The following is a 13612-nucleotide window of genomic DNA, read 5'->3' on the forward strand; positions in this document are numbered from 1 at the left end:
GGGCCTCTCGAACAGGCTGAGAATTCTCAGACAGGGCAGCTGGTTTATAACCTAGTGACAGCCACAAAGGATCACTTCTATTTTATGCTATTTGTTAGAAATGAGTCACTAAATTGACCCACACTCAGGGAGGGGAGTTATATGGAACCCAGGACCTCGTGCATACTAGGCAAGCACTGTACCACTTGCACCATACCCCAGTCCTTTTGTTCAAATTTTGTTTTTGAGATCGCTTCTTGCAAATTTTGCTGGGTTTGGCCTAGAACTTGAGATCTTCCTGCGTTGGTCATCTGAGTTGCTAGGATTATAGGAGTGCACCACAACACCTGGCTGCATTTCTTTAGAAAGGTATTGATGTCCTTACTATCAGGTGTTTCACAAGTTAACTTCTGTATCTACAGAGCTCTAACGTAACCCAGTCAAGGACACACCAGGCTGGGGATAATCTGGATGGATGAGCTGTCCAGGCTGGACTCTGGGTCTTAATTTATTCCCTACCGGGATAAAGGTGTGGGCATTGACCTCCGACCCCTTGTCTCTCAGACAGTCCCTGATCCCAAGTCCTATATAAGAGATGAGAAAGTTGAGGCTTAGTTAGTGTCCAGACTGGAGTTGCTCCCACTCGAGGGTCTCTTGATTCTCAACTCTGGAGCCTCATCTTCTCCAGATATACAGACACCTTTGGAGAAGAACTAGATTGTCCAGCTCCTTTTGTCTGGGCCGGAAGCAGGACTCTTATCTACACTGACTGGAAGTATTTAATAAATAGTACCTAAGAACCAACCTAATTAGCAAACACACTTGTGTTAATAAGGCCCTTCGGCAAGCAGGGAGTGAACACAGGAATCAAAAGGGCTGAACAGTCATTATCTTGGAATGCCTAGGCTCCTACCTGGGCTGAGCCCTGGGAAGTCATTATGAGTAATTAGGGGCTATTGAAAGCTCTCACCTGACTGGATACCCATCCCCATTTGCTAACATTCCACAGCCCAGTGCCCTTTCAAAGCCAGAAAGTCAAGGGCAACTTTTTGTGTCTAGTTCCCTTCCATCTGGCTTCTTGTGAGTGCCTATACCCCACCCCCACCTCCTTCACTCAGGTTTACCCCACTGTTCTGTTTTCCCTTGTGTTGGAAACTCAAGAAGCCTCAAGGGGCTCACTTAATTCCTCTACACCCAGAACTGCCTTCTCTGGCCCGGGGGTGGGTAGTTAAGGGCCTGTGGGGCTGAGGTGGGGACAGAATGGGTCCTTAAGTGAGGAGGGCCTAGAGGCGAAAAGTGACATAACCAAGGTCTTAGACTTGGATGTAACTGAAGAATAGATGAAGGAAGGAGAGAAGTAGGGAGAGAGAGAAAGTAGGGAGAGAGAGAAAGTAGGGAGAGAGAGAAGTAGGGAGAGGGAAGGAGAGAGAAAGAGAATGGGAGAGAGAAAAAGAGAAAGGAGGAGAAGGAGGGGAAGCCAGGAGAAGATGGCAGCCAGCACCCGAAGCTCTGGCAGATCTCCTGCAGGAGCCAAGGGGAGGGGGCCCACTCTGGAGTCCCCTTCAGTAGGACATAGGGCCCTGCTCCTTCACCTACTTGATCTCTAATCACCTTTTGTGATTAAATAAGGACACAAATTCCTTGCCGCTCTTCCCCTCAGAAGTGGCATCTGCTTCCTCAGTCTTTGAGTGGGGCCTGCTCTCGGGGCTTCCTTTGACAGTGGGGTGGAATAGAAGGAACATTGCATGAGTTCTAGACCGTGGGTTCAGGAACATATACCACTTTGGCATAGAGACCATTTGAAGCTGAAGGAATCTAAGAAATAGCATGTTCAGGAAGGTCACTGTGACCGTCCCCTGCTCTTCCCCCGCCCCCCCCCCCCCAGTAAGTCATAAAACCTGGGAAGGATGTTTTTTTGGCCATTCTGGCATTTGAACTCATATTGGCTAGGCAGGCACTGTACCACTTGAGCCATGCTGCCAGCCCTTTATGCATTATTTTTCACATAGGGCCTCATGTTTTTACCTGCACTGGCCTTGAGCCACAAATCCTCCCCATCTTTGCCTCTGAAGTAGCTGAGATTATAGGCATGAGCCACTCCTCCCTGCTAGGAATGACTTTCCTGATCTTCCTCTGAAGCAATCCATCAAACCCTTCCTATATCCAGAGGAAAAGAACAGTCTTATCTTCAAGATGGAGGGCACAGAGAAGAATCTGCACAATGGTTGTTTTGTGGTGTTTCCCCCAGGTCATTTCCATCAGATCAAACCCCTTTTGCCCTGTGGTTTTTTTGCCACAACTGTCACCCTTCATCAAGCTTTGCATTAATCAGCCTTACTGCTTTGGGGTGATGGCTTCATTTCCTTATGAAGGCTGTTATGTCACAGAGAACTCATGTTAATTAAATAAATTTCTATGATTTTCTTTGTTATAAAGACCTTAGGTGGGTAGAGAAAAAAAATCTTTTCCCTCCTCTACACAGAGCTCTTGCTGCAGATTCTTCCCATATTACCACCTGCCAACTAGGATCCCAAGTTCTCAGACTTGTAGGTGTGGCACTCCTACATAGACACTGAGCTTAGCCTTCTCAAACCTGCAGCCATCCAGGGTTGCCTGTGGAGGTCCTATGGCTTGATCATCTGAGTTCCATTCTCAATCTATGCAATCATAGAGAGTCCTCCACTCACCCATGCTTCCTTAGACAGCTTCAGGACACTGGAAGCATTTTTTTGGTGGTACTGGAGTTTGAACCCAGCACCTCATGCTTGCTAAACAGGTACTCTACCACTTGAACTATTCCCCCAGCCCAAGACTGGATGCATTTTAAATGTTTATAATCAAAGACTGGGGAAGGCACCCTATGATGACCCAACTTAGCTTCCCATGATCTGATGAGCCCCAACTCCTTCAGTGTAGCCACTGCAAGTCTCAAGTTGGGGACCCAGGAATCCTGGACCCCAACACAGGCCTCTGGTCACTTCCTAGCATACTTTCCTGTACTGCATAGCTCCCCCCTCTGCAAAGAACAGGCCACTTAGTGCTTTTTCCCGGAACTATTATTTTGATGAAATCTGAGTTCAGCATTACATTGGACTAAGGCCCTGGTGCGTATTTAAACTGAAATGCCTTTATAGCTCTGAATATTTCATGACAATAGAGCAGAACAACCAGCATAATTTATTAATGGCTGATTGCCCATCACGGGTAGTAATACGTTCTGCTGTACAGTGTCAGCCAGAGGGAGATGAGCTTCGAGGAACATCTCTAATGTGTCAGAGTGCTGTTGTTTCACTCTGGCTTTGGACAAAACTTCATGATGGACGCCTTCTGCTCACCATTAGGTGGGAAGGAAGGCCATGTCACAGTCCAGGCCCACCTAGGCAGCTTTCTGTAACAGAGACAGCATGGTAGTCCTCCTGTGTTAGTCAGCTTTCCATTATAGTGAAATACTTGAGATAATGAACTTAGAAGGGGCAAGGCTAGTTTGGCTCCTGGTTTTGGAAATGTCAGTCCACAATCAATCGGCCCCATTGCTTTGGGCCTGTGGTGAGGAGGCTCATCACAGTGGAGCAAAACCATTCACATCGTGAGCCAAAGAGGAAGAGGAAGGGGTTAGGGTCCCTCAATCTCCTTCAAGGGCACTCCCCTGTTGACCTAAGGACCTTCTGCCACCCCCACCTCCTAAAGGTTTCACCACCTCTCAGTGTCACCACCCTGGAGACCAGGACTTTAAGAAATGGACCTTTTGGGGGGCACTTATCCAAACCATAGCACCTCTCTTATCCATGGTCTTACTTCCAAATTTTCAACTACCTACAATCAATTGCAATCCTAACCATGGGTCACACCATTCATAAGAAGAAAGGGAGAGCAGAGTGGCTTATGCCTGTAATCCTAGCTACTTAGGAGGCTGAAATCAGGAGGATCAAAGTTCAAGGCTAGCCCAGGCAAATAGTTCACAGGACCCCATCTCCAAAATAACCAGAGCAAAATGGACTGGAGGTGTGGCTCAAGTAGTAGAGAGCCTGCTTTGCAAGTGCACAGTCCTAAATTCAAACCCTAGTCCCACCAAAAAAAAAAAAAAAAGAAATGTAAGTACAGTACAATAAAATATTTAGAGAGAGCACATTCACATAACTTTTATTGTAATATATTATTATAATTGTTCTATTTTATTATAAGCCATTGTTAATCTCTTATACTGCGCCTCTAAATGAAAATTTACAGGTACAGTAAAAGCATAGTCTATAGAGGGTGTGTTACTGTCTGCATCTGCAGCTGTCACTGGTCTTGGAACATACCCCACACTGTTGCTACTGTAACTTGCATCATCTGACTTGGAATCCGGATGAAGTGGTTCAACAATGGCTAAAAGAGGTAAATCAGCTTAGCAGTATTAGAGGGATTTAGGTTGATGGGAGAGAAACTCGTGGTAATAAGCAGCTCTGGTCTGTCTTGCTGCTATGTTATTTCCATCCTGTTGAGACTCTCTTCCTCTGCTCCCTTGGGCTGCTGTCAACCCCAGTCAGCAATCAGGGTTCTGTGATCTGGTAGTCTAAGCAGAAAGGATTTGATACAAGAAATTCAAAATTGCTGGAAGGGCTACAGGGGTAGGATGGCTCTTCAAACTCCATTGAGTGACCTTCCTTTGAGGCTGTCAGTGCAACAGTCAGCCCAAACTTGACCTTTCTGTACTCAATTCACTGTTAAGGACATTAAGAAACTATTAAAAATGTATTCAGAGATAATCCTAGGATGTGAATTTAAGAGATATTTTTCTTTTTTTTTTCCTTCTTTTTTTGTTCTCTGTACTGGGGTTTGAACTCAGGGCCTACACCACGAGCCACTCCACCAGCCCTTTTTTGTGATGGATTTTTTTCAAGATAGAGTCTCATCAACTATTGCCCAGTCTCATCAATTACTGCCCAGGCTGGTTTTGAACCACGATCCTCCTGATCTCTGCTTTCTGAGTAGCTAGGATTACAGACACGAGGCACCAGTACCCGGCTAAATTGTCCTATTTTTCAAAGAATTAGAGTATGAAACTTTTATCTTTGCTTTTAAGTGAAAAAATCACAACAGAATTCTTTTTTTTTTCATTTTTCTTTTATTATTCATATGTGCATACAAGGCTTGGTTCATTTCTCCCCCCTGCCCCCACCCCCTCCCTTACCACCCACTCCGCCCCTTCCCTCTCCCCCCCCTCAATACCCAGCAGAAACTATTTTGCCCTTATTTCTAATTTTGTTGTAGAGAGAGTATAAGCAATAATAGGAAGGAACAAGGGTTTTTGCTGGTTGAGATAAGGATAGCTATACAGGGCATTGACTCACATTGATTTCCTGTGCGTGGGTGTTACCTTCTAGGTTAATTCTTTTTGATCTAACCTTTTCTCTAGTACCTGTTCCCCTTTTCTTATTGGCCTCAGTTGCTTTAAGGTATCTGCTTTAGTTTCTCTGCGTTAAGGGCAACAAATGCTAGCTAGTTTTTTAAGTGTCTTACCTATCCTCACCCCTCCCTTGTGTGCTCTCGCTTTTATCATGTGCTCATAGTCCAATCCCCTTGTTGTGTTTGCCCTTGATCTAATGTCCACATATGAGGGAGAACATACGATTTTTGGTTTTTTGAGCCAGGCTAACCTCACTCAGAATGATGTTCTCCAATTCCATCCATTTACCAGCAAATGATAACATTTCGTTCTTCTTCATGGCTGCATAAAATTCCATTGTGTATAGATACCACATTTTCTTAATCCATTCGTCAGTGGTGGGGCATCTTGGCTGTTTCCATAACTTGGCTATTGTGAATAGTGCCGCAATAAACATGGATGTGCAGGTGCCTCTGGAGTAACAGTCTTTTGGGTATATCCCCAAGAGTGGTATTGCTGGATCAAATGGTAGATCGATGTCCAGCTTTTTAAGTAGCCTCCAAATTTTTTTCCAGAGTTGTTGTACTAGTCTACATTCCCACCAACAGTGTAAGAGGGTTCCTTTTTCCCTGCATCCTTGCCAACACCTGTTGTTGGTGGTCACAACAGAATTCTTAATGTATGACTTCTTTGCTCACATAGCAACATGAGTGCATTTTATTTGATCCGTAATATATGGAAGTTTACAAGGAACACTGTATCATACATAGTACTATGTATGGGCCTAGAATGGGGGTACAGGCATAGATTCTAGGGGTTTGTAATGTTTGAAGGTGACTCAGTTTCTTAAATCTGTAGGCTTCTGTCCCTTGCCAAATTTATGAAATTTTTAGCCATTCCCTTTTTTTTTTTTTTGGTGGGACTGGGGTTTGAACTCAGGGCTTTGGACTTGCAAAGCAGCCACTCTACTGCTTGAGCTATGCCTCCACCTCATTTTGCTCTGGTTATTTTGAAGGGAGAGAGGGGGTGTCTACTGAACTATTTGCTATGGCTGGCCTTGAATCTAGATTCTCCTGATCTCAGCCTCCCAAGTAGCTAGGATTATAGATGTGAGCCACTGGTGCCTAGCTAGGCATTTTTAAAAATACTTTTCAGCTGTGCCCTTTTTCTTGCTCCTTCCAGGAGTCTAGTGACATAACTGTTAGATTTTTATTTTTCTAACCAAGTGCTGCTATTAATGAAAACCCCCTAAGACAGAGAACAAGAGACATGAGACACCCCAGAGAACAGTCATCCAGAGCTGAATTTCTGCTGTAGAACAATCCCCTCTCCCAATTACCTCTGGTTACCAGTGGAGAACAAGTTACCACTGGTGAGGCAGTGGGGCTGGAGTGCCGTCGAGAGCCAGCCGACTTGCTGGCCAGATGCACTGGATTCAGATGAGGAACCTTTAGAACTGACACCCCAGCTAGACAGAAGTGGTTTAGAAGACATCCTCCATGGTAAGGACCAATAGCCCTAGGTCGAGTGTCTGATATTCCCTAACCAACCTCCTTCAGGGCCTATCTGGTTGGGCTTTCTTTAATCCAACAGCAAATAACAATGGAGACAGTTAAACCAATCCCTCAGCCTCACTCTCTCTTCCTTCCTTTAGCCTTTTTATAAAAGATATTACAAAAGTAACAGTTCTGCGCTCTCAAGAAATAGAGTTTTAGGCTCTTGAACAACAGGTACTGCTCTAAAGCCAACTTGTTTAGAGCCCACTCCCTTCTCTTCCTTGTTGAGTATACTTTCCTGCTTTCACTCACTCAAGGAAATAAGTAAAATTTAAAAAGAAATAGGGTCTTAGATAATTTTGACAGTCAGGAGGCATTAAATTCCTGTCATCTTATGGCACTGTTTAAGCAGGTCTGATTCTTCCCCACTTCCTCCCCTTCCTCCATCCATGCCCTCTCACCCCCCACATAGACAGATGGGCATCAAAGAGCCCACATCCTTGTCAACACTTCTTTTCTATTTTATTGTTGTTGTTAGGTTGGTTTGTTTTGTTTTCAGTGCTGGAGATCAAACTCAGGGCCTCCAGCAGGGAAGTACTAACCACTGGGCTAAGAGCATCCCCGACCCGTATAATAGATCTTCTACTGGGTGTGAAGTGGTTTCTCATTGTGGTTTTGATTTGCGTTTCCCTAATGACTGGTGACATTGAGCAGCTTTTCATGTGCTTAGTGGTCAAATGTTTACCTTCTTTGCAGAAGTAACCATTAAGAGTTTAATTTTAGCTGGAACCAACACAGGTGGCTCATGCCTGTAATCCTACCTACTCAGGAGGCAGAGATCAGGAACATTACAGTTTGAAGCCACCTTGGGCAAAAACCCATTACAAAAAAAAAAGGGATGGTGGAGTGGTTCAAGGTTAGGCCCTGAGTTCAAATCCCAGTACCAGAAAGAAAGAAAGAAATCAGTCTGTTCTAGCTATGAGGCCCAAACCCTTCCCATCAGTCATTTTGCAGCGGAATTTCAAAGACCTGTTTCTGTCTCCCTCTGGTTGGTTCTCTCTAGCTGACCTTATCAGGGAATTACCAAAAAGAAAAACTTTTTGGTTGTAGCCAGCTTGAGTGCTGGCCAGTTTGCTCTGCTTCTTAAACCGACATCCTTTGCCTCTTTGTCTTCTTGATGGAGAGTTCAAGGTTAATTACCTTTACTCTTCAATTGAACCTGCAGTCTTCTTTTCCTTATCTCTGACCATCAGTTCAGTAACCTGTCAGCCAAGACATACAGCTTCAGTCAGGTGCTGGGGGCTCACATCTGTAATCCTAGCTACTCAGGCAGCAGAGATCCAGAGGATCGCAGTTCAAAGCCAGCCTGGGCAAATAGTTCAAAATACCTAACACACAAAAAAAGAGGACTGGTGGAGTCGCTCAAGGCCCTGAGTTCAAGCCACAGTACAGCAAAAAAGAAAGAGTTTAATTTTAGTAAGACAGTGGCAGGTGGCTGACATCTATAATCCTAGCTACTCAGGAGACAGAGATCAGCAGTGAGAAGCCAGCCTCCAGCAAATAGATTGGAAGACCCTATCTCGAAAATGCCCAACACACATAAGAAAAGAAAAGGGCAAGCAGAATGGCTTAGAAGGTAGAGTTCCTGCCTTGGAAGGGTGAGACCCTGAGTTCAAACTCCACTGCCACAAAATTAAATGTAAATTTATACAGTGGTTCATTTGACATCATGTAACCAGAGGAGGCCTGACACGCAACTGAAAGTGGTTACATGATTTATATATAATTGAAGACACCTGTTTATGCAGTCTCTCACTATAATTTCAATTACAGGAGAAGTGAATTTTAAACTTGTCTTTCTCATTTAATAATTAGTTCAGTCTAGGTATTCTATATAGAAGGCAATTTTTTTTTTTTTTACTGTACTGGGATTTGAACTCAGTGTCTCATGCTTGCTAGGCAGGTGTGCTACCCGCTTCTTGAGTCACTCCATCAATCAATATCTTTACATTTAATTTCTATTTTTAAGCTAAAAGCTACTTCAATGTTTACATTGGTTTTCAAAACAGGAGATTCTAAACTCTTTGGAGAATTCTAATAACTCTGATAAGCTTTATTGCAATGTCTCTTTGGGTATGGCTTTATTGTAAAAATTTAATGACAAAGTGCTGGCAGTTTCTATCTCTCTCTAAACACCCAGCAACAATGAAAGTCTGTTTTTAATTGCTGGTTGTTTTAAAAACATCGAGCTGCTAATGGACCCGTATCAACAATCTCTCCAGAATGAACCTTTAATTAAATGCACATAGACAAACATTGAATGCAATTGCAGAGATTGGTCCTTTAGGAGATGAGAAGCTGTACAGGGACGGATGGATGTTGGTGGGTGCTGCTGTGCTGGGGTTGAGGTCCACGGAGGCGCAGCGGGGAGCCGGGGAACCCGCGCGTTGGCACCCTGTGAACAGAGGGCTGGGATGAGCCCGGGCGGGCCGCAGCTCCTCCAGGACAGGTTCTGCTGGGACTGTCCTTCTCTCCTCACCCTCCTCACCCAGGCCGTGAGCCTCCCCAGGCTGGACCTACACTCCCCGGGGTTCGGGGTTCGTCTCCCTCTCCTCTCCTTCTGCTTTACCCAGATGCGGGCGGTGCCACCGTCCCCTCTTCTCGCCGATCAGTGGCATGGCACCCACCCAGGTCCCTCGGACCGGGTCGGGTCGGATGGGTTGGGGGGCCCGCAGGAATCTGGGGCGGCTGTGTCACCAAGAGGCCGCACTCCCTGTCGCGGCGGTGCCCAGGAGGCGCCCCAGTGGGCGGCAGTGCGCGGCGGGGCCCGGGAGGCTCGTGGCGATGCGGAGCAGCGGGTCGGGTCCCGCGTGGGGACCGCGGGGTGGACGCGCCTCCTGCGGGCGGCAGGTGCACTGCTGAGCTCCAGCGGCGACCCCGGGACTCGATGGGTCCCCGAGGGCCACTGTCTCCTGGGGCTCCTCCTTCCCCAACTCCCCCGCCCCTTAGGCTGTTCGGGCCTGGACTGCCGCCTGCTCCAGATGGCCCGCAGGGGACCGCGTCCTCCCGCCCGGCCCTGGGGGGACCCTGCAGCGAGGCGAGGAGGCTGCGCGCGGCGCAGGCGCGGGTGCCAGGCTGACGCCTGGGGACCCAAGGCCGCCGAGCCGGCGCTGTGCTCCGCGACCTCCGGGTCTGTCTGCCCGCGAGCTAGGGTGGGTGCGGGAGCAGGTGACAGGCACGCGTCCCTGTTGGTGGCCCGGGCCTTGGCCGCTGGACCGCAGCGCCCCCTAGCGGCGGCACGCGCCTCGCGCCTACAGCCCGAACCCGCGAGGGGACCAGGCGGGGATCCGCGCATCCCATCCCGGCTCCTGCCTGCTGTGCCACCCGCCTCGCGCCACCTCCGCCAGCCGAAGATTTTGGCGCTGGACTCCTCCCAGTGCCTGACTCTGGGACACCGGGGAAAGCCTCAGGCACGAAGCCCAGGGCCCTTGGGCGCACTTGTGGCGCGAAGAGGCAAGGTGCAGAAATAGTTGCGTTTGAGCCCGCACGAATGCTGTACCTCTCTTATGTCTGGGTTTGCAGTGGGGACACTTGTACAGCCTAGGTGAGCCCTAGGCAGGACAGCCTTTCTTTGGGCTCTTGGAGAAAGCCCCAGGTCCACCGGATTTGGGAACCGGTGTCTGACAACTCCCGCACTTTCCAGGGACTTGGAATCTCCAGAGCAATTTGCGAAGCCTTTGAGGATACATCTCAAAGTGTAACAATAGGCGACAAGAAAAGCGCTAGTGGATGGGGCGGAGAAGGCCACGTGAGTCAAGTGTGGGAGCCTGGGACTCACGGAGGAGGGAATCAGTTGACAGCCAACAATAGGTCCCCCGTGAGAGGGCCCCCAGCCAGGTGGGTCGCATTCTGGCTCTTTGTAGCAATCAGGGTGTAGCAAGGCCTGACTACTCAGAGAAATTAATCCCCTGTCATTGAACACATGTTCTATTTTTTTTTGGCTCTGGGGTTTGAACTCAGGGCCTCACACTTGCTAGGCAGGTGCTCTTACGGCTTGAGCCCCTCTGCCGGCCCTTTTTTTGTGTTGGGTATTTTTGAGATAGGGTCTCAAAAACCACTTGTCCAGGTGGCTGACTTCCAACAGAGATCCTCTTGATCTCTGCCTCCTGGGTAGCTAGGATTACAGATGTGAGTCACTGGCGCTGACCTGAGGATAGGAAAGGGTACCCACACGGTTTTTGATCTTGGTAGCAAATGGTTTAAAGTCATTAGAGCTGACTGGGACAGGGCAAAGTGACAATAGTTTAGGATTAGTAGGCACAGAAAGGCAAGGATCTTCAAGTGAGCCTTGATAAGTTCATGGTTCAAAAATCAAACTGCCAATGGGCACCCGTGGTGGCTCACACCTGTAATCCTAGCTACTTGGGAGGCTGGGATTGGGAGGATTACGGTTTGAGGCCAGCCTGTGCAAATAGTCTGTGAGACCCCATCTCCAAAATAACCAGAGCAAAGTGGACAAGAGGTGTGGCTGAACCAACAGAGTGCCTGATTTACAAGTGCAAGGCCATACTTCCAAGCTCACTTAGAGCCATAGCCACAGCACCTACCTACCTGACACTTTGCATCCCAGCTAAAGAAAAATTCATTTTCTACAAACTCTACTCCATAAGACTAGAAGTCATGACTGTGACACCAGATGTGCAGACATCAACATAGGGACACAAGAAATATGAAAAAGCAAGGAAGCCTGACTCCTCCAGAGGAACACAGTAATTCTCTAGAAAGAGGTCCTGAGGTGAAGAACATCTGTGAAATGCCAGGAAAAGAATTCAAAATAATGATAATGAGAAAACTTAGGGAGATATAAGAAAATACAGACAGACAATTCAACAAAATGAGGGTGAAATTTCATATGAATGAAAAATTCAACAAACAGAATCCTAAGATTTCAACAAACAGAAAGAAAGAATCAATCCAAAATCTTGGAGATGGAAAACTTCAATCAATGAACTAAAAGATACAATTGAAGCTTTGTATGGTGGTACATGCCTATAAACCCAGCACTTGAGAGGAAGAGGCAGGAAGATCACAAATTTGAGGCCAGTCTGGGTTAAAAAAGAAAGACTTCTTTTTTAAAAAAAAGAAAAAAGTTGAAAGCTCCAAGAATACACTAGACAAACAGAAGAAAGTCTGGACTGGAGGATAAGTGCTTTGAAAATCTAATGAGATAAGAGACAGAAGAAAAAGAAAAAAAATGATGAAAGTCTATGAGTCACATGGACACAATTAATGAGCAATACTGTCACTATGAGAGTCTCAGAAGAAGGTGTTCAATAAAATAATTGCTGAAAAACTTCATAAATCTTAAAAAAGATCAGACATCCAGATGCAGGAAACCAAAAGGACTCCAACTGACCCAATCCCAAATGACTTTCTCTGAGGCATAGTACAATCACATTGCCGAAAGTCAAAGGCAAAGAATTCTAAAATCGGCAAAAGTGTCAAGTTTCACATAAGGAAATGTCCATCAGATTGACAGCCGATTTCTCAGTATAAATCTTACATATCAGAAGTCAAGGTCCTGAAAGAAAAACAACCAAAATCCTGCAAACCAAGCATACTATCCCCAGCAAAGCTATCTCTCAGAAATGAAGGAGACCCGGGCACTGGTGGCTCACACCTGTAATCCTAGCTACTCAGGAGATAGAGATCAGGAGGATCATGGTTTGAAGCCAGCCCAGGCAAATAGTTTGAGAGACCTTATCTTAAAAAAACACCAAAGGGCTGGTGGAGTAGCTCAAAGTGTAGGCCTTGAGTTCAAATCCCAGTACTGCAAAAGAGAGAGAGAGAATTCCTCACCAGCAGACTAATCCTACAAGAAGAGGAGTCTTACGTTAGAAATAAAAGGATAATAACTACCATTGTGAAAACACATGAAAGCACAAGACTCACTAGTAGAGCAGAAATGCAGAAAAGAAAGAATAAACCTTATCATGACAGAAAACTACCAAACCACAAAGGCAAATTGATCCTTCCAGGTTTTTTGTTTGTTTTATTTGGCGGTACTGAAGTTTTAACTGAGGGTCTTGTGCTCTACCACTTGAGTCGCACCCCCAGCCCTTTTTGCTTTAGTTTTTTTTTGATAGGGTCTCATGTTTATGCCTGGGTGTTGATCCTCCTATTTGTACTGCCCCAACATAGCTGGATGCAGGTGTGCCACCAAGCCCAGCCATTGATGGAGATAGGGTCTGCTGATGTTGGCCTCAAACTCAATCCTCCTAATCTCTGCCTCCTGAGTAGCTAGGATTCGCAGCATGAGCTTCAAAAATTATATATCTGATAAGGGATTTATGTTTAGAATATATAAAGAGCTCTTATAACTCAACAATAAGGAGACAACCAATGAAAACATGGTCAAAGGATTGAATATAACCATTTCTTCAGAGATGTGCAGGAAAATGTGTTCAAATTATTATTCACTAGGGAAATTAGATGACAATAATTTCTTTTTGGGGGGATGGTACCGGGATTTGAACACAGGACTTCAAGCTTGCAAGGCAAGCACTCCACCACTTGAGTCATGCCTCCAGACCTCATCATGACAATGTCAAACTGCCTATCCCAAAGGGTATGCTCTTTGGGATGGCCAATTGTTTTTTTGGTTTTTTTTTTTTTTTTTGAGAGCTGGTCTCTCTGTGTGGTTCTGGCTGGCCTTGAACTTGTGATTTGCCTGCTTCTGCCTCCCAAGTGCTGGAATTACAGGAGTGAA

The sequence above is a fragment of the Castor canadensis genome, chromosome 12 (assembly GCF_047511655.1).
Source record: "Castor canadensis chromosome 12, mCasCan1.hap1v2, whole genome shotgun sequence".
Taxonomy (NCBI): Eukaryota; Metazoa; Chordata; class Mammalia; order Rodentia; family Castoridae; genus Castor; species Castor canadensis.